This window comes from Ovis canadensis, chromosome 4 (assembly GCF_042477335.2).
Source record: "Ovis canadensis isolate MfBH-ARS-UI-01 breed Bighorn chromosome 4, ARS-UI_OviCan_v2, whole genome shotgun sequence".
NCBI lineage: Eukaryota > Metazoa > Chordata > Mammalia > Artiodactyla > Bovidae > Ovis > Ovis canadensis.
Window position 1 is genome coordinate 97,575,689 of NC_091248.1, and position 26,204 is coordinate 97,601,892.

A 26,204-nucleotide genomic window follows, 5' to 3' on the forward strand; every position below is an offset into this window, starting at 1 on the left:
TTCCCCACAGACAGGTTAGATGTGGATGGAACAAGGACTCAGTTTCTATTGAAAGTTAAAGTGAATTCGCTCAGTCGTGTCCAACTCTTTGTGACCCCGTGGACTGTAGCCCATCAGGCTCCTCTGTCCATGGGATTCTTCAGGCAAGAATACTGGAGTGGGTTGCCGTTTCCATCTTCAGGGGACCTTCTCAACCCAGGAATTGAACCTGGGTCTCCCGCGTTGTAAACAGATGCTTTATCCTCTGAGCCACCAAGAAAGCCAGAAAGTTTCTATTATTCATCAGGTAATCTCAGGAATCCTCTGAGAGCCCTTAAATGAAGGTACAGTAATAGTTCATAGTTCACAGATGGAAGAAGCAGAGTTATCTGTTCATCACAACTCTGTTTTTCTTTTTAAATTTTATTTATTTTTTAAGATATAAATTTATTTATTTTAATTGGAGGTTAATTACTTTACAATATTGTATTGGTTTTGCCATACATCAACATGAATCTGCCACAGGTATACACGTGTTCCCCATCCTGAACACCCCTCCCTCCTCCCTCCCCGTACCATCCCTCTGGGTTGGCTCAGTGCACCAGCCTGAAGCATCCAGTATCATGCATCAAACCTGGACTGGCGATTCATTTCTTATATGATATTATACATGTTTCAGTGCCCTTCTCCAATATCATCTCTGTTTTAAGTAACAATCATTTAGAAATGAATCTCTCTGGTCTCAGACCCTGTATTTTGTTGCCTAGTGTGTCTAGTTCACTCACAATAAAACGAGGTCCCAGAGAGACTAAGAAATATACTCAAATTTAAACACAGAGCAGCACTGGGTTCCACGTTGGCCAAGCCGGCCTGACTTGGCTGCACTTTTTTTTTTTTTTCAATATATCAGTGACCCTCTTATTATAACTGTAAATAAATGATTAGAGAAACAGATTGGTAAGTAAGTAAATGAATAAGAAAGAAAAGTCACTGAGGTCCAGACTTCATCACAGCCCAGGTATCAGACTTTAAAAACGCTCCTTCAGTAATTCTAATGGGCAGCCAGGTTGAGCCAGCAGGTGACAGTTTCAGCGCTGCCAGCTCGGATTTCAGGAATCAAGGAACCATCACATTGTTTCTTTGCACACAATCAGCTTCACTGTGAAATAAATCCATGGAAAACCACATAGGGTTCCCATTCCAAAACACAAACCAATCAGATACAAGATGGATGAAATCTAATTTAGATCAATTCCTTGGTTGTTAATGAATTTGATCAGATCTCTCGAGACAAAATATGTGGCCCTGGTCTTCGAGATCTGGAACTATGTCTTCATTGTGAAAAAACAGTGTATTAAGTGTAGGAGGCAAGAGGGAAACTTGCAAATCACTGAAAGTGTTGTGCAGCTGATTTTACAGACAGGGCCCTGCTGGGCAGTATCTCTAGCAGTTTCCAACGTCTCAGACACCTCCTGCCCCAACTTGCCCTGGGCTGCCCTGGCCTGGGAGGTGCGGATAGGGGAGGGCAGTGGGGGTGGGAGTGACAGCCTGAATGGCAGCTGGAGGGGCCTGATATGCTGATGGAGTTTCATTTTCTCAGGCTTCTTTTGTTTACACTCCCTGCTTAATGTGGTTGATTCTTGGAAAACTCTCAAACTGGCCCCTACTGGTTGAGGCTGTGCAAGGGGTAGCTGGGGTGTCACAAGGACATGAGAACAGTTAAACCCCAGCCAACTTTGCTCACTTTCAAAGGGTCACAGCTAATGGAAGAAAATATCCCTGTACACTCGCATGTGATTGTTATCAAAACACTCTAGGCTATGGGTCCAGGTTCCCCATTATACACATTAAAGTTCCTCTTATCAGCTCCTCTATAAGTGGGGAAACTTACACGTAGGATGTTCAGATGCTGCTCCTCTGCCATGTTCTGGACCCTGAAGGAAGGAGCAGACAGGGCTTCTTTGCAGCCCTGAAATCATCCCTGAAATCATCCCTGACTTTCCACCAACCACCTATGCTCTTCCATGATCTGTGACTTACTGAGGCTGTTACTTCTTGGTTTCGTTTTCTCAGTGTAAACAGGGTGACACAAGACCTGACCCCTGAACCAAGCTGCATGGACAAATGCGAAGCGCTTTTTTCCTCATAGGAACAGAGGTTCCAAGGGCATGCTCTCTCACCGGTGCAATTGAGTGTCATACACTGAGTCATGTAAATTCCCCAAAAGGGACAAAATGACTAGAAGTTAACTTGAACAAGGCTTACTGGGGCACTAACATCAGATGACAATGTGATGGGTGAATAGCAGAGGGCTGCACAGACACATGAGCCTGAAGTGCAGATGTCCCAACCCCTCCCCACCCAGCAGTCCCAGGATGGGGGTCCATGCCGTGGATTCCATCTGTCCAGTCTCAGAGCGAAGCAGAGCTCCACTGCTGAGGTCATGGCTTCAGCTCTCATGTTCTGACCTCAGGGCACATTCAAGTCACATCCTTCATTCCTCTTGGTCTCTGCTCTGAGAGCCAACATCTGGGGGGCCTTGCCCTCCTAGGAGGACTGGCCACATCTAACTGGTGGAGCCAGTGTGAGGGGTGGAGTCCCTTCTCAGGTTAAAGTCACACCCTGACGTCCAGCTCAGGCCCTATCTGTGGTCGTGCTGTAGGCGTGGGTCCACTCTTGACACAGGATGTTCTCATTGTGATGACACCACTGAATTGCTGAGGTTTTAGTCCAAGGCCAGACCCTGGCTCTTGCCCTCCCCCATTTTCTCCCTGTAAGGAGCTCCTCCTACTTAGACCCCAGCCTCCCAGGGAGCCTCCATCTGCACTTCTGTCCTGTGGCCCATTCTTAGACCAAACATGGATGGAGTTGATTAGGTCTGCATAAATGACCAGTTTCTACCCAAGCCAGACTATGTCCATCACACAGTTGGGTTTTACTTGAATGATGGTGAATAATGAAAGGGAATTGACAGACACACTGCCTTCCCATGAAGCACTGCATTGCATACTTCTGTTTTACAGAAACAAATCACAATGTAACTGAGTTCATTTGAATTCAAGTTAGCTAAACACAAGGGAAAATTATTTCATAGAGTGGGTTCAAAATAAGAGTACTCAGACTGTTTTAGGGAATACATCTATAAGAAAGCTATTATTTCATGATACATAATACAAAATATCTGGTACTTTTTATATGTATTCACTATCCATCGTGCCTTCTTGTTGTGATTCCAAGACTTTAGGCCAAATATGCAATGCAAAACAAGAAAAACAAAACTAATCACTTTGATATGTTTTGTTTTATTATTTTTTACAGTTGTACAAACAGTGAATATGCATGAACTACAGAAGAGAAATGTAGGGCGTTAAAAAATACCAAAGAAATCTGAGATATGAAACAAAAATTCTATTCTGCAAACCAAAATATAAAAAGAGATTTTACTTACAAAGAAGTGCTACTCAAACATTAGGAGATCTTTTGATTAGGAACACAGCACAAGCCTTTTCTCCAACTTTACATTAAAGGATCAGACTTAGTCTCTCTGAATATAGGGTGGACCATGACAGTATCATACTAGCCACAGGCAGGTGATTAAATGTATGTGGATATGGTACCATGTTTGTGAGGTAGTTACAGTTAATTAACTCTTTACTAGCCATTCAAACATCAAAAGTGGGTGTCCTCATTTCAACTTTCAAAAAGGAAACTCATCTTCAAGATTTTTTTTTCCTCTGATTACTTTCAATGAAAGTTTTTTTTTTTTCATGCAGAAAAGGACAGAACACAAAATATGCTTGAAGTGTAACATGAAAAGGCAAAAATCTGTTTTTTACCCTGTATTTTTATAACAAAGTTCATGTACCAAACATAAGCTGTGACATAGACACCGTGTAGACCGTGATTGAGGCCACCCAAAAATTTGTTTTAAAGCATTTTAGAAGAGGAGCTACTCTTTATACGCCCACATTTTTGCTTTATGTCTGAACGCTGTTGTGGAAATGAGAGGTTGAAATGTGTTGAGGACCAGAGATGCAGGGCAGGGCTTCTGTTTGCTGTGACTCTGGCTGCCTCTGCTAGTTCACTTGCTCCTATGCCAGCTGCCCAGCTACTGCATTCAGTCCACTGCTTTTCCCTTCTTTCAAAAAATTTTTTATTATTTTTCAGTGGAGATATAATTGGTATAAAACATTCCATTAGTCTCTGTCATGCAATATAGTGATTTGATATTGGTATATATGCTGAAATAGTCACCATATGAGTCAACATCCCTCACTGTATATCCCTCTGTATATTACAGATTATTTTTTTCCTTCCAAGACGAAGTTTTAAGATCTACTCTTTCCTTTTTTGGTTAAATATTTAAGCAGAGTTACTGCTTTAACAATTGACTGTATGTTTATTTATGAGAATAAAAGGTTTCCTTTGATGATTTGAAGGGACTGAACAATGTGCTCCGACCTGGAGGCACATGGAGCCCAACTGCAGTGACTGAATCCTGTCTGTCATCTCAGAAGCCCCTGTACACTCCAGAAACATCCATGCTGCTCAGGACCAGAGCAGACCCTGGTACCAGATGGGGAACCTGAGTCCTGGCTCTGCCCCTGTCAGCCGTGGGGCCCTGGACCAGTCACTCACCCTCAGTCTCACCTGTCTCCGTGTAAGTGGAGACAAGGACAGTACCATCCTCCCAGGACTGCTACCCTTGCTGCCTGCAGAAGTTAGGGTTTATAGTTAATGTCTGACACAGAGATATTCTGGTTCAGTCAACAAAATGAATTAAGTCATCTTTATTTAGGTTATTGGGACTCTGAGGTATTTTTTAATATTCACAAATTTATACCTCTAAGAAAAATGTTTATAAAAATCTACATTATGAAAGGTATGGTTATAGAATCACAGCCACATTCTATACATTTTACTTTGAAACTACTCTCAGTGGTACACACAATGCAGCGTGAATAGCGCTTCAAAGTCCTCAAAAACTGCAGTATTCGGACCTGCCCTTCAAGAGCAGGTAGGAACTTACATTCCATAACTAGGTCACTTCTCGGCTAACAGAAAAACTCAGCACTTGTCATAGTATTTAAAAATACTTACTAGAGCCCATAACCTAATATCCAAAATGTGCCAAATACAATCCCCAATTACTCCACTTACAGGGGACTCAGAAAATCTCAGCATCTTAATATGGAAAGGTAAATTAACAAATGCCAGTCCTGAGATATTTCAGGTGTTGGATTAACAGAGAAATTAAAGTTGTTATTGTGACCATGGGAGGAAATGGAAAGAGAGGTAGAGACAGAGAAGTAAAACTCCTAAGAGTTACAAAGGGAGAAATAGAAAAGGAAAGATAGGTGTTAGAGACAGATAAGCAGAGGGAGAGAAAGTGACAGAAATGGTGATGAGGACGGAAACTGTAAACAGAGGAGAGAGAAAGAGAAAGAGGGAAAGGGAAGAAGTCAGATCTGGGGAAAAAAAAGAGAGAGAGAGAGAGAGAAGGAGCCATGCTGGGGTTGCAATAGGAGAGGGAAAGATCTGTGGACAAAGAGGTGGACAGACAGAGGGATGTGAAGAGCAGTACAATGGGGGAGAAGAGAAACAGAATAGTAGAGAGAGAAAAAGAGCAAGTCAAGAGATGGAGCTGTAAAGCAGTCAGGAAATTAGGGGCCGCGTATTGGTAATTATATATATATATATATATACACCACAGCAACTTTATTCATCCATTGATGGGTACTTAACTTCTTTCTAAGTCTCGGCTGTTATAAACAATGAACATAGGCGTTTAGATATATTTTAGTGTTTTTGTTTTCTACAGATGAACACTCAGAAGTGGAATTGCTGGATCATGTGGGTGTTCCACTTCTAACTTATGGAGGAAGCTCCATACTGTTTTCCATAGCACTACATCAGTTTACATTCCCACCAACAGTACACAAAGCTTTTCTTTTCTCCACATCTTCAATACTTGTTATTTCCAGCCTTGCGTATAATAGCCATTCTGACAGGGGTGGGGTGATACCTCATTGATGCTTTGATTTCCCTGAATTTCAAATAAATAAAAACTGTGTTTTTTTTAGTTTCAGTTTGTTCAAAATACCGCGAAGCTCCTTTTCTTAAAATGAAATCTGGAAACTCTATATGAGGCAGCCTTTTACTTGAGAATGAACATAAATCCTCCATCAAACTGATTTATAAGGCATGCACACAAACACCCATCCATTTACTTTTAAGGAGAGTCAAATGTAGACCAACATAACTGATCTTAATTTTTATAATAAGGCCGATTCAATTCTTATTAGGTTTGCGAGTTGTTGCCTCAGAGTTTGCTTACAGGTATAAAAAGAATGAGAGTTCAGGGAAAGAATAGAAAGACATTTAATCACCGGACAAGACCATGGCATCAACACTAACACTGAAACACTGAACTGATTGGAACTTAGCCCAGTTCAGCTCTGCGCACTCCAGTAGGCCACAGGCAAGCTTGTCCACATTGCTCTGCCTGCCCCTCCATCTGATTCCTCTGCTTGCAGTTCTGAGCTCTCAGAGCTCAGGCTTCTCTTCTCCTGTGGGGGAGGTGGCTGCTGTCAGCCTGCCACAGGGGGGCCCTCCAGAAAGGCATTGGTACAGAGAGGTGGGGCTCCTCCCCAGGTCTCAACCAGCCCCCACCCACTCTGGGCTCGGCCTGGTGGTCTTTAAGAGAGATGTTTGCTGACTGACCTGCCTGTCACTTATACTGGGAACCTAGGTCTAGCTCACTGTCCCAGGCATGATGCGGGTCCCAGCGCTACTTCTGGTTTTCCTGGCTCCTGGTAAGTGTGTTGCCTGGCTGTTGGGGGGATTGTTCTGTGTTTTGTGGCAACGGTGTATGTGTGTTGCGGGGTGGGGGGTGGTCATACTAAGAAATGGTGTTTCCTCTTCCTCATTATTTTTTGTTGCTTTTCCAATTTCAGTGATGCAGGTGTCTTCCAACATGGAAGGGGAGAAGATGTCAATTACTAAGGCAGCTGTGCCTGGGGCATTTGTTGAAATCATTTGTGATCTTATCACCCAAACCGCCAAATATATCCACTGGTACAAGTACCAGGAGGGCACAGCTCCCCGACGCCTTCTTTACTACGACATCTCCTACTCAAAGATTGTGTTGGAATCAGGAATCAGTGAAGGGAAGTACAAAGTTTATAAAGAGAAGAGCTATACTTTTGCAATCTCAAACCTGCAAGAAAGTGATTCTGGAATGTACTACTGTGCTGTCTGGGAGAAGCACGTTGGTTTAGACTTCCTTTACACTGCACTGGAAATTTTGCTTGTCACGGCCCAGCACAGCCATGGTATACAGTATAGACCAGCTCTTGCCATGCTTACTGCCCCCAATTCTCTTTACTCTGAAGGAAGAGAAATCTTGAGTTCAATGCCCGTTCCCCAACATTTATATTCAATTACTACTCACCCCTCCTCTCAGAAACCACATTTTTTCTAAAACTAGGTCCCTACATTTAAGCCTCAGGCAAGCAGCTGCCAGGCAACATATTCTTTTAGCTCCCCTAGGAGCTAGTGCGGAGAAGGCAATGGCATCACACTCCAGTACTCTTGCCTGGAAAATCCATGGATGGAAGAGCCTGGTAGGCTGCAGTCCATGGGGTCGCTAAGAGTCGGACACGACTGAAGCGACTTAGCAGCAGCAGCAGCAGGAGCTAGGGGAGTCTATTTCACCTTCTCTTTAGGACAAGGATGATAGGGCACCTAGGACTGATCTGTTCCTGGAGATATTTAAGAGAATAGAATGAAATGATTAGCTATACTGAACCATTTATCTAATCATTATCCAAAGCAGATGGCAGGGAATGAAACACCTTCATTATTCAGGATTATGAAGAATGAGAAAAGATGGAATGAAAACTTGGACTTTCTGAACCTCAAGCTGGTATCTGACTTATATTTTGAACAAACTGATATTTTCCTTACATCACCAACCAGGGCATGGCCGACACAGAGAAAGTGTAGGAAAAAGGTGATTTCTGTAGTTGGGTTAACCGTTGTATTCTACTTACACCTTCTGTTCAACCCACAGCCAGAACAGTTCTGTTTTAAACAAGCAAAGCCAGAGATTCTTTCCACCCAGCCTCCAACTTTGATATGACCAAATCCTAAACTGGAATGAGACTTATCAGATTATATTTTTCTCAATAATTCAACTGAAAAAACAATTTGGGTCAACAACCAGACAATGAATGGTATCTATTTCAACTGAAAGTTCAGTTAAGAAAGGGGTGAGGCTTTCTTATTGGGTTAGGTTTAAGAACATAAATTAATACTGAAGTACAGAAATACCAGATTCATATGTATATGTCTCTTTTGTACTGGATCCTTCAAATTTCTATCAGAACAGTGTTTCTTAAACTGTGGTCCATGGACCACCTGCATCAGAAATATCTGGATTTGAGTAAAAGTGCACGTTCTGGGTGGCATTCAACACCATGAAAACAAATCTTGGACTGACAGCTGGAAATGAGGCTTCAATAAGCTCCACATTTCAGATCATCCCCCCAAAAATAAATAAATTAAATAAACATGTTCTTCTCGAGAAAAAAAAAAAAAAGTGAAAGTTACTTAGTCCTGTCTGACTCTTTGCAACCCCATGGACTATACAATCCATGGAATTCTCCAGGTCAGAATACTGGAGTGGGTAGCCTTTCCCTTCTCCAGGGGATCTTCTCAACCCAGGGATCTGACCCAGGTCTTCCGCATTGCAGGCAGATTCTTAAGCTCCATAGCTTATTCTTATTCAAGTTGATTTATAAGAACTGCTATGCTAGCAGTAACAGATAAAGTGACACGTCTCCCTCTGAAATGGGCTGATTCCCAGCCTGACACAGGAAAGCATTCTAGAATATTGCTCATGGGCTTATCCCCAACCCGAAATCTCTTCTGTTCTGTTGCACCCTGGATGCTGCTGCTCTCCCTGGTCACCACACTTCTCCATGAGAATTCCACAACCACAGGTCAAGGTTTCAGGTCCTTCTCACTTCTGTGACTGCAAAAAAGAAGGGATTGGTTAGTAAAGGAACCAATTTGAACTTGCTTTTCTGGGCCAGGGACCATGTATTTTAACTATTTCACAACTTCAGAAAGCCTGAAGCATAAACTTACTGAGGTTTATATTTTTCCAATAAGGTTCTGTTCTGCACATTTATTTCTTTGATCTGCTTTGAATTCAAATTTTGGGTATGGGGGTAATATAGAGAACTCTCTGCAGAGAGTATTTTATACAACAAATTTTTCCTGACATCTGAGTTCTAAGAATTTTTTATGGAAAAAATAGGCATAACAACTCTATCAAGTCAAAGAAAAGTATCAGGATGGAACACAAAGACATGCCCCTTGATGATCACGTTTGGTGCTGCACCGCTCCATTTCACCCTGCTGGGAAGGACAGAAATATTCTCCATAGGTGGCAGGAAAAGAGAGTAGAGGACTTCCAGCTCAGTCATGGGCACTGAATTGATAGGTTGGTTTGACCACTTTCTTTGCTGGAATTCTTCACTGAAATTCTTTTGGACACACGCCTGACCTCATTGGTAACAGCCTGAGAGCTGCTCAGAAATGGAAAACCCTTTGTGATAAGAACCTGAGCATTAGGGTGTATGGTGTAACTAAGAGGTCATTGTGCCTGAGCTGGGAGAGGACAAGTTCATGGAGGAGGCGGCCACCACATTGAAAAAATTCAAAAGTGAAGCAGGGATTTTCGGAAGCAGCTGTACAGAGTGTTAATCGACTTACTGTGTGCCGTTCAAAAACTGTGTTGGAGCATGTCCCTTTTCACCTACGACACCCCTGTTTTCTAATATGTGTAGGTACCCACACAAGGCATACAGCAACCTTGCTCACTGTTCTCAGCTTCAGTCTCTCCATTATTTAAAAGGATGTAATAAGTGTTCCCATGTTGTAGGATTGCTGGAAGATTTATTGGGTCAATACATATAGAGAACTTAGTCCTGTGCCTAGTTATTAGTGCTTGTCAATGTTATCTGCTGCCTCAGCCCTGAGTAAAGAGGGTCTTAGTGAGACAGACAGGAGTCCTCCACAATGAGCTTTCCTCTCAGGAGCCACTTGGAGCCCAGACGGTTGAAAGACAAAACCACAGCCTTGGCTGAGATAGGCCCATGACTCTCTGCTTCCTCTCTGCTGCCAAAAGTAGTTGGCAAGGGCTGAGCACAAAGGAGGTGCCAGAAGTCTTAGTGGAGCTAGAAGATTTAAATTAATATGTAGCTGAATGAGAAAGGGCTTCCCTGGTAGATCAGGTGGTAAAGAATCCGCCTGCAATGTGGGAGACTTGGGTTAGATCCCTGGGTTGGGAAGATCCCCTAAAGAAGGGAAGGGCTACCCACTCCAGTATTCTGGCCTGGAGAATCCCATGGATTGCAGTCCATGGGGGTCACAGAAAGTCAGACACAACTAAACGACTTTCACTTCACTAAATAAGAAAATGAGAGGGTCTGCTTTTGTCATACTTGGCATGGTTGAACCAATAAGAGGGATCAGTAAAACAGCTTCTGGAATCGTTTTCTATACTGAAAGAATAGGTCTTTGGAGAAGAACATCCCAAAGTTTCAAACTTCCTGTGTCTCCTCGGCACAGGAAAAAATAGAATATTTGCACTCAGCTCCTTCTTTACCTTGGTTTGCTGTGAGGTGATTGAAATCTTACTGAAGGACTTGGATAGGATGGCTCCCTACAACTTTGACCTTGAAGCTCCACCACAGAGTGTGCATTGGGATATTAAAACATCTTTTTCTTTACTTTCAGCATTGTTGATAATTTAAGTTTTCCCATGTGAATACCTTAGAAATTCTGACAAACATGTTAATATTTATTGTACCAGCCCTTCTGTCCGTCCTCACTGTCACTGCAGCAACCTGGGTCCTCAGACGCCTCTCAGTGGCTTATGACGACCATCTCTGAAACATGTCTGCTTCCCTGGGATTGCTCCCCTGAGCAACTCACCTTCCTGCACTGTATCTTCCTAAAGCGCAGAGCTGATCATGTCACTCTTCTCTCTACAATCTTCAGTATCTTCTCGTAATGAATTCTTTTTAAAAAATACTGATTTGGAAATGCTGTAGAAAGGAAAGGTTGTCTACACCCCTCTTTCTTAAAAAATTAAGTATGCCTCCTGTTCTCTTGTCACCTTTCTATTCCAAGTTTCTCTACCCAAGGACCCAATTAGTTTCCTGCTTGTTCTTTCTAGCTCATACCTCTAGATGCTTTTAAATATAAATCTAACTTATGGTGTTTGATAGAAAGCTATTTTTGTTTTTGTAACAAATAACCAATAGTTCAAGTCTAGTCTTTAAATAATCTATCATTTCTCTAACATTTAAACATGCTTTTGTAGTAGGTTTATTTCAGTATATACTTGGAGTATTGGCTGGAAGATTTTGGATTCATTTATGTCTCCATATTCCTATACCATTATTATATTATTTGCAATAGCAGATGAGGTCTGCTATGCCAAATGTCTATTCATTATTATTCTTAAAAAATAATTTTTAAATTATTTCATATTTATATAACTTAACTAGCTTACTCCCCAACACTTATACAATAGAACAAAAACAAAATATTTTCTTAATCTGATTGGAATTATAAGCATATACATGAATTTAGGAAAGATTAGCATCTTTATGATTTTGAGTTTTCTTTCACAACAGATATGTCTTTCATTTATTCAGGTTTAATTTTAATGCCCTTTACTAAAATCTAATATGTTTCTTCTTATAGTTATTGTATTTCCTTGAAAGTTAATAAATAAAAGATTAAATAAATGATTTAATAACTGTACTTATATTTTGCATTTTATTACTCAAAACTTTTATAAATTTTGAAATATATACAACTCACATCTATTTCTGTTTTATTGACTATGCCAAAGCCTTTGACTGTGTGGATCACAAGAAACTGTGGAAAATTCTGAAAGAGATGGGAATACCAGACCACCTGACCTGCCTCTTGAGAAACCTATATGCAGGTCAGGAAGCAACAGTTAGAACTGGATATGGAACAACAGACTGGTTCCAAATAGGAAAAGGAGTATGTCAAGGCTGTATATTGTTACCCTGCTTATTTAACTTATATGCAGAGTACATCATGAGAAATGCTGGGCTGGATGAAGCACAAGCTGGAATCGAGATTGCCAGGAGAAATATCAATAACCTCAGATATGCAGATGACACCACCCTTATGGCAGAAAGTGAAGAGGAACTAAAAAGCCTCTTGATGAGAGTGAAAGAGGAGAGTGAAAAAGTTGGGTTAAAGCTCAACATTCAGAAAACGAAGATCATGGCATGTGGTCCCATCACTTGATGGCAAATAGATGGGGAAACAGCGGAAACAGTGTCAGACTTTATTTTTGGGGGCTCCAAAATCACTGCAGATGGTGACTGCAGCCATGAAGTTAAAAGACACTTACTCCTTGGAAGGAAAGTTATGACCAACCTAGACAGCATATTCAAAGGCCAGAGACATTACTTTGCCAACAAAGGTCTGTCTAGTCAAGGCAATGGTTTTTCCAGTGGTCATGTATGGATGTGAGAGTTGGACTGTGAAGAAAGCTGAGTGTTGAAGAATTGATGCTTTTGAACTGTGGTGTTGGAGAAGACTCTTGAGAGTCCCTTGGACTGCAAGGAGATCCAACCAGTCCATTCTAAAGGAGATCAGTCCTGGGTGTTCTTTGGAAGGATGCTGAAGCTGAAACTCTAATACTTTGGTCACCTCATGCGAAGAGTTGACTCATTGGAAAAGACTCTGATGCTGGGAGGGATTGGGGGCAGGAGAAGGGGACAACAGAGGATGAGATGGCTGGATGGCATCACCGACTCAATGGACATGAATTTGAGTAAACTCCAGGAGTTGGTGATGGACAAGGAGGCTTGGCGTGCTGCGATTCATGGGGTCGCAAAGAGTTGGACATGACTGAGCGACTGAACTGAACTGAATGATAGAATAAAAGATTGGAACGCATGTAAGAATTAAAGATTTTAAAATTTAAAAAATAAAAAACTAAAAAAAATTTTATTTTATAATTGGTGGAAAATTTCTTTACAATGTTATGTTGGTTTCCACCATAGAACAGCACACACAAACCAGCCATAATTATATATATAACACCTCCCTCTTGAGCCTTCCTCCCCTCCTCTCAACCCCCTTCTGGGTAATCACAGAGAACCAAGCTGGACTCCCTGTGTCAAGTAGCAACTTCTCACGACTTATCTATATTACACATAGTAGTGTATATATGTCTATTCTACTAATGAAAGAGATTGTTTAAAAATGTGTTTACAAATTTTAGAAGCCTTTTACGGGGCAGTTAAAAGTCACACCTCACTTTAATATGTGGAGAAAGAACGAAGGGCAACATAACCTATCCTCTGTTACTTAGTAGCTGGGACTTTTTTCAAGTTACATGATGGCTTGAATTTCTATTTGCATTGAAAATAAGAACAGTGACCACATACCATCTACTGTAGATGAACAGCCAGGCTATAATTCAATGTCAACTTTTCTTCCTTTTACCTCTTCCTGGGTTGTTTCAAACCACACAATGCTCTTTTTAATGACTACTTTATTTTCCCTTACAGATAGAGACTTTGATGTAGACATGTCCCCCAAGCCCACTATGTTTCTTCCTTCAATTCCTGAAATCAGCCGCGATAATGCTGGAACATACCTTTGTCTTCTGAAGAAATTTCCTCTCATGTTATTAAGGTTTATTGGAGAGAAAAAAGATGGCAACAGAGTTCTGCCATCCCAACAGGGAAACACCACAAAGACCACTGACATATACTTGAAGTTCAGCTGATTAACCATGACTGAAAATGCATAGAGAAAGAACACATACGTATCGTCAAACATGAGAAAAATAAAAGAGGAAAAGATCAGGAGATCTTTTTTCCTTCAGTTAGCCAAAGTATGTGTATATACTGACAGCCTCCCGGAACATTTTTTTCGGAGGGAATACCCCATATCTTCTGTCCGTTAATGAAAAACAAAGATAAATCTTTTTTAAAATGTTGAGCTATGTCCTTACCAGAGAAGGCAATGGCACCCCACTCCAGTACTCTTGCCTGGAAAATCCCACGGACGGAGGAGCCTGGTAGGCTGCAGTCCATGGTGTCGAGTTTGAAGCTTAAGAAAGACATAAATGTGCTGAAATACTACCCACCTTGATTTCATCAGCCAAAATATTTTTTATAATGATGCCTTTTAGGACTGTTATATGGTTTAAATAAAACAATGTATATGGAAGCACCTAGAAGACTCTTGAGAGTCCCTCGGACTGCAAGGAGATCCAACCAGTCCATTCTGAAGGAGGTCAGCCCTGGGATTTCTTTGGAAGGACTGATGCTAAAGCTGAAGCTCCAGTACTTTGGCCACCTCATGTGAAGAGTTGACTCATTGGAAAAGACTCTGATGCTGGGAGGGATTGGGGGCAGGAGGAGAAGGGGACGACAGAGGATGATACAGCTGGATGGCATCACTGACTCGATGGACGTGAGTCTGAGTGAACTCCGGGAGTTGGTGATGGACAGGGAGGCGTGCTGCAATTCCTGGGGGTGCAATTCCTGGGGCTGGACATGACTGAGTGACTGAACTGAACTGATAGTGTTCATAGCACACTTGTTCAATCTCTCAGTTGTGTCTGTCTCTTTGCACCACCGTGTGCTTAGCTCGCCAGCAAAGCACACAAAGAGAAATACCACTGTTGTTGATCTTACATGATCAGGAAGGAAGAATAATTATGTCTTTTTTGAATATTCTGCTTATCAAGCAAAGTCACCTCATTTCAATCTTGCTTACTCAAACTATAATCCAGAAATGCATATTATTGACAAAATGGTGTTTGTATGAGAGAGTCAGATTGCAGCTCAATAGAAAGTGGAATAATTTGACCACTGTACTTTTATTATCATACAGGGTCTTACATTTTCAAGATTTGTGTTTTATATCCCACCATAAGGTAAAATTTTGTAAACAAAAATGGAGTGAGGCTAAAGTGTAGAGACGTACATTCTATATAATGAATATATTGCTTGCTAATGGAAAAATTCCTCCCACAACTCTCATTGCAACCCTAGCACACACCAGGCCTGAAGGGATGTGTGGATGAACACACTGGGGTGAATTACTCTTCCAGGAGGATGCCGTACAGCAATGAGTATATGGCCTTTCTGTAATCACTCAAAAGTTCTGAATCACTTAAAGTCCTTCATATGAACACAACTGCCTAAAGGTCCCAGAGGGCCCATAAGAAGGAATCAGTTTGGACTCTTCCCTCTGGTTAAAACCCTTTTTAAACAGTGGGAAACATGTCCAAAATATAATAAAATGTACAGAGACTTCTGCACTGAGCCATCCATATTTCTGAAGTAAGTTTCTCTGACCCTTAGTTTGTCCAGTGATCAAATTAGGTTCAAACACTTACTTTGAACATTTTGTCCTGGGACTGCAATGAAGAGTAAGTGAAGTAATGACAGTGAAAATGCTTGCTTTCAAAAACATAACACAGGCGTACTTATTCATAACTTCATTGTGGGTTTTTTGTATCTTTTATAAGACTCTTTAAGATTTTAAAGTAACCCTGAATCTTTATTTCTGTGGCTAACGAAGGGGAAGCAAATAGACAAAGTGCTGGTTTAATATAACTATGGACTTAATTGTCCTTAGATTTTAAGTTTTCTAGTGATCAGAAAAAAATAAGAATTCAAGTAACTTTCATGATGATGATTATCATAAAGGAGAGGTTTGGGTTATAATGTGTTACACTTGGCACTTAATTGATCAGACAAATGTTTCCCATAGGCTACTCATGGCAACAAAGTTCCTGAGGTCATTTCAGTTAACTTTATTTTGCAGCAAATTTCTAAGGAGGAACCCAGTTGACTTTTGTGACTGTTTTCCTCTATCCAACAAACCATTATCTATACAGAAAATGTTTTACTTATACGAATGCCTTTTTAAAATTGCAAATAAATACAATTCTTGCCTTTGGTTTTCAATGGTCAGGGGATTATAAACATCATTTGACCTATTTTTCTGTGTTTTAAAAAATTCCACTGAAATGCCAAGCTCCCATAATAAAATTGTCATTGGTAAGAATACTTGAGATATATAGAAGAGAAGGTTTTAGTGTCCACAGTGGTGGAATTCTGTTTTCTTTCTATAGATTAATTTCTTACATTTCAATGTTATTTTTACAAAGTACCTTCCATATGTTTTGTCTCATTTATTCCCCCACCATGATCCTTGGAATGCTGGCTCTGCCATCACTGGTATGACTCTCGGCAAGTTACCCTCTAATTCTTATTCCTGTTTCATATCATGAAATCTTCCAAAACGCAGTTCACTCCAGTATCACTGGGACAAGATATTGCATGTGCAGTATTTAAATCAGTGCCTGGCACAGTAATAATCACTCAGTGACTATTAGACTCTCAATATTGTTTTCTTTATTCCCACCCACACCACATCTGTAGAATCTTGTGCAAGAGTAGCTGATAATGGGAATATGAGTGATATAGAAAGGTGTGGCTAGTTGTTTATTTTTCCCAGATTGGAAATTTGCTTGAGCCAGACTCCTTCAAACATGAGATTCTATTTTAGTTTCTGGGATCAGATGAGTTCATTTTGATGCTGAATTGATCTACTGAATTGCAGAGAATCAGACCAGCTATTCTTGGCTTATGGGGCTCCTATTTTTATTTTATTTTATTTTGTCTTTGTTTTTTTATTTTTATTTTTATTTTTACTTTATTTTACTTTACAACACTGTGTTGGTTTCGCCATACATTGACATGAATCCATCACAGGTGTACATGCAATCCCACACATGAACCCCCCTCCCACCTCCCTCCCCACAACATCCCTCTGGGTCATCCCCATGCACCAGCCCCAAGCATGCTGTATCCTGCATCAGATATAGATTGGTGATTCGATTCTTACATGATGCTATACATGTTTCAATGCCATTCTCCCAAATCCTCCCACCCTCTCCCTCTCCCTCTGAGTCCAAAAGTCCGTTATACACATCTGTGTCTTTTTGCTGTCTTGCATACAGGGTCATCATTGCCATCTTTCTAAATTCCATATATATGTGTTAGTATACTGTATTGATGTTTTTCTTTCTGGCTTACTTCACTCTGTATAATCGGCTCCAGTTTCATCCATCTCAACAGAACTGAGTCAAATGTATTCTTTTTAATGGCTGAGTAATACTCCATTGTGTATATGTACCACAGCTTTCTTATCCATTCATCTACTGATGGACATCTAGGTTGTTTCCATGTCCTGGCTATTATAAACAGTGCTGTGATGAACATTGGGGTACATGTGTCTCTTTCAATTCTGGTTTCCTCGGTGTGTATGCCCAGCAGTGGGATTGCTGGGTCATATGGCAGTTCTATTTGCAATTTTTTAAGGAATCTCCACATTGTTTTCCATAGTGGTTGTACTAGTTTGCATTCCCACCAACAGTGTAGGAGGGTTCACTTTTCTCCACACCCTCTCCAGCATTTATTGCTTACAGATTTTTGGATCGCAGACATTCTGACTGGTGTGAAGTGGTACCTCACTGTGGTTTTGATTTGCATTTCTCTAATAATGAGTGATTTTGAGCATCTTTTCATGTGTTTGTTAGCCATCCGTATGTCTTCTCTGGAGAAATGTCTATTTAGTTCTTTGGCCCATTTTTTGATTGGGTCATTTATTTTTCTGGAATTGAGTTGCATAAGTTGCTTGTATATTTTTGAGATTAGTTGTTTGTCAGTTGTTTCATTTGCTATTATTTTCTCCCATTCAGAAGGCTGTCTTTTCACCTTGCTTATATTTTCCTTTGTTGTGCAGAAGCTTTTAATTTTAATTATATTCCATTTGTTTATTTTTGCTTTTATTTCCAGAATTCTGGGAGGTGGATCATAGAGGATCCTGCTGTGATTTAGTGCTGGGAAAACTGGTCAACCACTTGTAAAAGAATGAAATTAGATCACTTTCTAACACCGCACATGAAAATAAACTCAAAATGGATTAAAGATCTAAATGTAAGACCAGAAACTATAAAACTCCTAGAGGAGAACAGGGGCTCCTATTTTTAATGAATGTTTTTTTTGTCAGCAGAGCATATACTTATATGTGTGTGTTACAATTACACATGTATAAACCCATGTGCACACTGTCAAATAACAGGCATGAAAAGCTTATTAATAACTGTTCTCATTTCTTGTAGTTGTCACTTCAATTGTCATTACTATTGAACTTCCAAATGATGGTTTGATGGATGAAAATGGTAAGTTTTTGTATATGTTTGCCTGTAAGTCAGGCTTCAGTCACTTTTCCTTTCTGATTATTTTCCCTTTTGAAGTTTTCCTGGCTTAAAAGGCAACCCACACCAGTATTCTTGCCTGAAAAATTCCACTGACAGAAAAGCCTGGTGAGCTACAGTCCATGGGGCCTCAAAGAGTCAGACAGGACTGAGCAACTGAACAAAGTAAAAAAGACCAATTAACTGCAATTGGGTTCATCATTGTCAAACTTTTAATGACTCCTCTTTTGTCTGTCAGGAGAATATATATATATATATATATATATATATATATATATATATATATATGTACAGATATATGTACACAGACACACATGTATAAGTACAGACATATGGACAGACTCTAAAATAATAGGCAAAGTTGACTGATAATATTTGATCTCATTTCTTCTAGAAGGCACTGATATTTATTCTACAAAAGCTGTCCAACACAGGAAAACAGTAAATTTTTCAATATATCTGCATTCATTTCATCCTCTAGCTTTCCCCTCTCCTGATCAAATTATCTTTTTAACTTCCCTGGTCTATAGTGGGAAAGACCAATTATTTGTTGGTTTGTGGGGCTGATATTTTTAATCAATATCTCTCCTGACTCTTTATTGGCAAAGTATATATGCTTCCCTGGTATGTGTGTGTGTGTGTGTGTGTGTGTGTGTGTGTGTATATATATATATATATATATATATATAAATACATATATTATATATATAATATATAAGCATATATATATAAAGTATATATTTATAAAAATAAATATATATAATACATATATATATAATACATAGATTATACATGATAAAATATGTAGATTATGAGTGTGTATATAGACACACACACACATACATTCATATCATGGTGTCAAAAACTAGGTATGAACAATAAACTAATACTTGGTCTCCTTTCTTCCAGAAGTCATTGATGTTCATTCTACAGAAGCACGTCTGAACGATGGAAACAGTAAGTTTTGTCTATGTTTGCCTTTATGTCAGGCTACAGCATATTTTTTCCCTTCTGGATAAACTTAAGTTTTGAAGTTTCTTGGTTTAAGGTAGAAAAATCAGACTGTTTGGATTTGCAGAAATAGACTGAGTGATATTTTAATTCAATATACTATCATTTCCTTGGACCCATCTTAATACAGTAAATGCTGGTTTTGGTGTGAGTGGACTGTAAATTAGAGGGTATAGTGATAGGCCCTGAATTATCTAAACAATGGGCTTCATTCATTAGTGTGGCTTTGTTTCTTTTTAAATTATTTTTAATTTTTTTCTCTTTCTTATTTTTTAAATTATGAAAGTACAATAACACATTAAGAGGAGACTTGGAAAATACAGATTTGATTTAGGTCATACCTAAATGGTCTAGTGGTTTTCCCTACTTTCTTCAATTTAAGTCTGAATTTGGTAATAAGGAGTTCATGATCTGAGCCACAGTCAGCTCCTGGTCTTGTTTTTGTTGACTGTATAGAGCTTCTCCATCTTTGGCTGCATAGAATATAATCAATCTGATTTCAGTGTTGACCATCTGGTGATGTCCATGTGTAGAGTCTTCTCCTGTGTTGTTGGAAGAGGGTGTTTGCTATGGCCAGTGCATTTTTTTGGCAAAACTCTATTAGTCTTTGCCCTGCTTCATTCCGCATTCCAAGGCCAAATTTGCCTGTTACTCCAGGTGTTTTTTGACTTCCTACTTTTGCATTCTAGTCCCCTATAATGAAAAGGACATCTTTTTTGGGTGTTAGTTCTAAAAGGTCTTGTAGGTCTTCATAGAACTGTTCAACTTCAGCTTCTTCAGCGTTACTGGTTGGGGCATAGACTTGGATAACTGTGATATTGAATGGTTTGCCTTGGAGATAAACAGAGATCATTCTGTCGTTTTTGAGACTGCATCCAAGTACTGCATTTCGGACTCTTTTGTTGACCATGATGGCTACTCCATTTCTTCTGAGGGATTCCTGCCCGCAGTTCTAAATAGGAAAAGGAGTGCATCAAGGCTGTATATTGTCACCGTGCTTGTTTAACTTCTATGCAGGGTACATCATGAGAAACGCTGAACTGGAAGAAACACAAGCTGGAATCAAGATTGCCGGGAGAAATATCAATAACCTCAGATATGCAGATGACACCACCGTTATTGCAGAAAGTGAAGAGGAACTAAAGAGCCTCTTGATGAAAGTGAAAGAGGAGAGTGAAAAAGTTGGCTTAAAGCTCAACATTCAGAAAACGAAGATCATGGCATCTGGTCCCATCACTTTATGGGAAATAGATTGGGAAACAGTGGAAACAGTGTCAGACTTTATTTTTTGGGGCTCCAAAATCACTGCAGATGGTGACTGCAGCCATGAAATTAAAAGATGCTTACTCCTTGGAAGGAAAGTTATGACCAACCTAGATAGCATATTCAAAAGCAGAGACATTACTTTGCCGACTAAGGTCCATCTAGTCAAGGCTATGGTTTTTCCTGTGGTCATGTATGGATGTGAGAGTTGGACTGTGAAGAAGCCTAGCACTGAAGAACTGATGCTTTTGAACTGTGGTGTTGGAGAAGACTCTTGAGAGTCCCTTGGACTGCAAAGAGATCCAACCAGTCCATTCTGAAGGAGATCAGCCTTGGGATTTCTTTGGAAGGAATGATGCTAAAGCTGAAACTCCAGTACTTTGGCCACCTCATGCGAAGAGTTGACTCACTGGAAAAGACTCTGATGCCGGGAGGGATTGGGGGCAGGAGGAGAAGGGAACGACAGAGGATGAGATGGCTGGATGGCATCACTGACTCGATGGACGTGAGTCTGAGTGAACTCCGGGAGATGGTGATGACCAGGGAGGCCTGGCGTGCTGAGATTCATGGGGTCACAAAGAGTCAGACACCACTGAGCAACTGAACTGAACTGAACTGGAAAATACATAACAAACTTACATATAGTTCCACTATATATTACAGTTATTTTTTAAGTAGATAAATTAAGATTTTAGTTGAAATTTCAATATCAAACTCTGAAAATTAATAGAATGAATATACAGAAAACTAGGAGGATAGAGTAGATATGAAAATCACTATGAACCAACTCAACATAATTAAAATTTATATAATTTTCAAACAGCAGCAGGATACAAATTCTATTTAAGTTCCCATAGACTATAAACCAGCAGACACTGCAACATATCTGGGGACATAAAGCGAGGTGCAAAAATTTCATAGTTTTGTACTGAAATCATACCGAGTCTGTTCTCTTATCACTGTGGAATTATGTTATAAATCAATATCAAAAGATATTTGAAAACAGGCCACATATTTTCTAGTGCAGGCTAAGTTGTGTTCAACTCTTTGTGACCCTATGGACTCACCAGATTCCTTTGTCCATGGGCTTCTCCAAGAACACTGGAGTGGGTTGCCATGCCCTTTGCCAGGGTATTTTCCTGACCCAGTGATGGAATCGCGTCTCTTTTGTCTCCGGCATTGGCAGGCGGATTCTTTACCACTAGCACCACTTGGGAAGCCTCATTTTCAAGGACAACATGATGTTTACCAAGAGAGATCTTTGATTAAGCCATTGAAAGCCTCAGTGAAGATGAAAGACTGAGAAAACATAGAAGGTGATTGTAGAGAAAGTGAAAGAAAGAAAGAAAGTGAAAGAAAGAAAGTGAAAGAAAGAAAGAAAGTGAAGTCATTCAGTCATGTCCGACTCTTTGTGACCCGATGGACTATAGCCCACCAGGCTCCTCCATCCATGGAATTTTCTAGGCAAGAGTACTGGAGTTGCCATTTCCTTCTCCAGGGGATCTTCCTGACTTAGGGATTGAACCCGGATCTCCCGCTTTGCAGGCAGATGCTTTTACCATCTGAGCCACCAGAGAAGAAAGCATTTAAATGAGAAATTTATATCAAAATGAGAGGTTACTATTCAAGATACTTTTGAAACCCCATGGGTTTGGAAATCAAAAGTTTACTTTTAAATTATGAGCAAGAAGAGTGTTACTTTCCTTCTAATGACCAGGGAAACCTGATTTCTCTTTGCTTCTAGATATTTTTTATCTGTATTCAGTGCTAGTAGCTAATACATGAAATCTGACACTAATTGAAAGCTTCTTATGCACAAGATGTTGGGGTGCCTCTTGCATCCGTATATTTTCTGCTTAATCCTCATTAAACTCCCAGGAGGTGGTATAATATTTCCCCTGTCCTGACTTTAGTGATGGGAGCAAGATATTAAAATTAAGCCCCTTGAACAAAGCCACACAGCTAGATCTGGGGATTCAACCAAGGCCATCTGAATCAATGGTTTATCAGTTCACAATGGTTTATACATTTACTCAATTCTCTATTCCTACTCTATCATGTGGACATAGAGCAAGAATCCCAAAGCCCAGGCCCTGAGACAGGATGGCCCATGGGCAAGGGTGTAAGTGCATGGGCTTCTGGGTATCACAGACTGAAATTTAAACACCAGTTCTTTTCTTTATTAGCTATATGAAAAATGGGTAAATTCCTTACATTTTCTGAGCAATATGTTCCATTTTTGCTAATAGGGAACAGATTCCTTGGGGACTCTCAATCCCTTTGCCTGATCCCCAGATTGGGTAGTCTGATGTGGGGCCTAGAACCTTCACAACAGTGTGAGAACTTCACTGATGTTATCGTTCTCCAGTTTGTGGGTCACCAACCCAGTGGGTATGGGATTTGATTTTAACGTGATTGCATCCCTCCTGCCATCTCATTGCAGCGTCTCCTTTGTCCTTGGACCTGGGGTATATTTTTGTGTGCATTCCAACATCCTTCTGTCTGTGGCTGTTCAGCAGCTAGTTGTGATTCTAGTGTTAAGACAAATGCACGTACTTCTACTCTGTCATTTTGGGAGCGCCAACTCATTGGAAAAGACCCAAGATTGAGAGCAGCAGGAGAAGGGGGTGACAGAGGAAATGATGGTTGGATGGCATCACCAACTCAATGACATGAGTTTGAGCAAACTCCAAGAAACCGTGAAGGACAGGGAAGCCTGGCATGCTGCAGTCCGTGGGGTTGCAAAGTTGGTCATGACTTAGCGACTGAACAACAATAGGGAACAATCACACCAACTCAGTTATTGGAGAGATAAGATCACATATGTGGAAAGTCTTCCGCAAGGTATCCATTTAGCTAGCACAGAATCAGAACTAGTTGGTGGCCCTTTCTCCCTACATGAAGGTTCTTAGTGAATTTAGACGCTCTGGCTCTGCTCCTGCTGACCCCTCCCCCATTCCCAGTATCAGGGGGCCCGGAACTCAGCTAACACCTGACCTGATCAAGGGCAGTGAGTTATGAGCACGTCACTCCCTGAGATCCTTTCCATACCAAATGCTAGTGATTCCGGAGTTCTGACTCTATTGAGATAAAGTGTGGAAAAGGAAATTTCCACAGGAAGAAACTCAGCCTTATAGTTAATTGAGTAAACAAGTCACGTCCATCATCATTGTTGTTAATTAATTTTTGAGATCATATATTTCTTGCAAAACTTCAAAGGAGAGTAAGTGCAATTTTCCTATAACATGACAGCTGTGATGTTAGACATTGAAGAAAAACAGGTGAGTGAGGCTTGAGCTCCTAAAGTTTCAGGGACCTGGCACCAAGACATTGATCCATTATTTACAGTATCCTCTTTACTAAAAGCCCCTGCCCACACGACTGTGAACCCCACCTGATCTCCATGGTTTTTATTCTTCTTAGGAATCTCATTGTTGCACAGTATATAATGGCTCAGATGCCAAATCAGCAATTTAACTTCATATTTATACTTAACTCTAATGTCTGGAGTATTTATTGCACATGGAAATGCAGGATTACAGAGCAGCTAAGACTATATTCTTCGAAGTCACGTTGCTGCCACTGAAATGTTGTTTCTTGTACTTTTTAAATGTAAGGCATCAGGCAAATTATTTCTGTGTTCAGTTTACTGGTAAAATGGGATTGAAACTAATAATCTCATTGGTTATTTTTAAATAAGTGTAGAATTTTACATATGAAGCTCACAGAATAGGTGTTTGATATTTGATTAGTTGTTAATGAATATTACCTATTATTAATACTCAGAGATGTGGTGGGGGAAAAATAAAAGGCTAAGTGATACTTATCAAAAATACTCTTTTCTATTGGACTCATTCATTAAAAGCATAACCTTGCTTTTTAATATCTGGGGAGGATCTAGTGAATTTAGCTGCGGTTGTTGATTGACTTGAATTGTCAAGTGGGTTCTGCGTTGTACTGGTGCTGACAGTGCTCATGGTGGTTGTACTTGTTTTCTTTGGGTACAAAGATGGTGGAGAGGTGTCACTAGGTTACTAGAAATAAATAGTTGTGACCACTGCTTCCATTAATATATCCTATTCTCTCAAAAGAACACTTGAAACTAACCAAAATGACTTCCCCTAGATACCCTGCAACTACAGCTCATGAACGCCTCTGCCTGCTACAACTACTTCCTCCTCGTCCTCAAGAGTGTGGTCTATTTTGTCATCATCACCTTCTCTGTGTTTACAAGAGGCATCTGTTGTGATGGAAAGAGCTCGTGACAGAGGGGACCACAAAAGGGTCAATTTTCCCTCATCATCTATCCCTAAAATTCTCTACTTTTTTGCTGGATTTGGATTGTCTCAGTTCATAGGTGTATTTATCTATTATGTCATTTTTAGGTAACAATTTTTCAAGCCATTGGGCAAACAGAGAGTTTGACTCTGCAACAAGAATTCTGCCATTACTTGGGGCAGGGCCCGGGGCTGGTCCTGGGAGCCTTTCCCACTACTGTCCCCACAACCTCAGCAGCTCCTCCCACCCCTGAATCCACAGGCCTCCTGAGCACACACAGCAGGCAGCTCCCCGTCTCCTCCCTCAGCGCAGCCACCCAGACCATGACCCTGCCCCTCCCTGCCCCACACCCTGGAGCCACCAGCTTTGTTGCTTGAACTCTGAACTTTAATTTTCATAATAGGCATAAAATTTAAAAATATATAAAAAGTCAATTTTTGTCTGTGTGTACTTTAATTTCATGAAATTGAATCAAGATAAGAAACAGCATGACAACTGAGCTATCAAATTCAGGATGCTTGTAATAAGGTCAATACCACATTTTTATGTTTCAGTGATTATGGTCTTTGGGGCACTGGTTCCAAGACGAGCTACAGCTAAAAGAAAGTGCCCATCTAGTGACTTCTCTTTCAAAGTCATCAGATTCAGACTCATTGGTTTGGGATATTTGTATGGTGATACTGTGACACCCAGCAGACTTTGCACTGTGTGTGCTCAGATTGTACTGGAGTCTCACAAACACTACCTCCTGATCCTCACATAAACCCCATGAAAACTGCTCCAGCACCAGAGGAGCATCAGGTGGAGGGTGAAGCATGTAGACCTTTGAAGCCCTGCGTTTGAACCCTGGGCCTGTATTAGCATCCGTGTGACCTCAGCAGCAATTTGAACTCTCTGTGCCATCATTCCCTCATCTGTGTAATGAAGTTACAGAGCCCTGTCTCCTGGGCATGTGGAATAGAGTCAGTGATGCCTGATCCATGCAAGTCCTCAACAGCAACTAGTTTCTACTGTTGGTAGCTCTACTGTAGAATCAGTAGGTTCCACATAAACATGGAACCACTAAGAATCATCTCTAATTTAATTTCCTTCACACACAGGTTAGATGTGGATAAAATAGGGATTCAGTTACTATCTTTCACCAGGTAATTTAATTAATCCTCTAAGAGCCCTTGAAGGAAAGTACAGTTATAGTCCACAGTTTAAAGATGGAAGAGGTGGAGTTATCTGCTCACTACAACCATTTTGTAAGTAATAATTATTTAGAGCCCAGTTTCTCTGATCTCTGTGCCTGTAT

The 26,204-nt window shown here is 40.4% G+C and overlaps 1 pseudogene and 1 gene segment (V, D, J or C); both read left to right on the plus strand.

Annotated features, from left to right (window-relative positions):
- The window catches only part of LOC138439453 (T-cell receptor gamma chain C region C10.5-like), a 62,054-nt gene that overhangs the window by 7,549 nt on the left and 28,301 nt on the right, over positions 1-26,204 (plus strand).
- LOC138931527 (T-cell receptor gamma chain C region DFL12-like) lies at positions 10,707-25,341 on the plus strand (annotated as a pseudogene).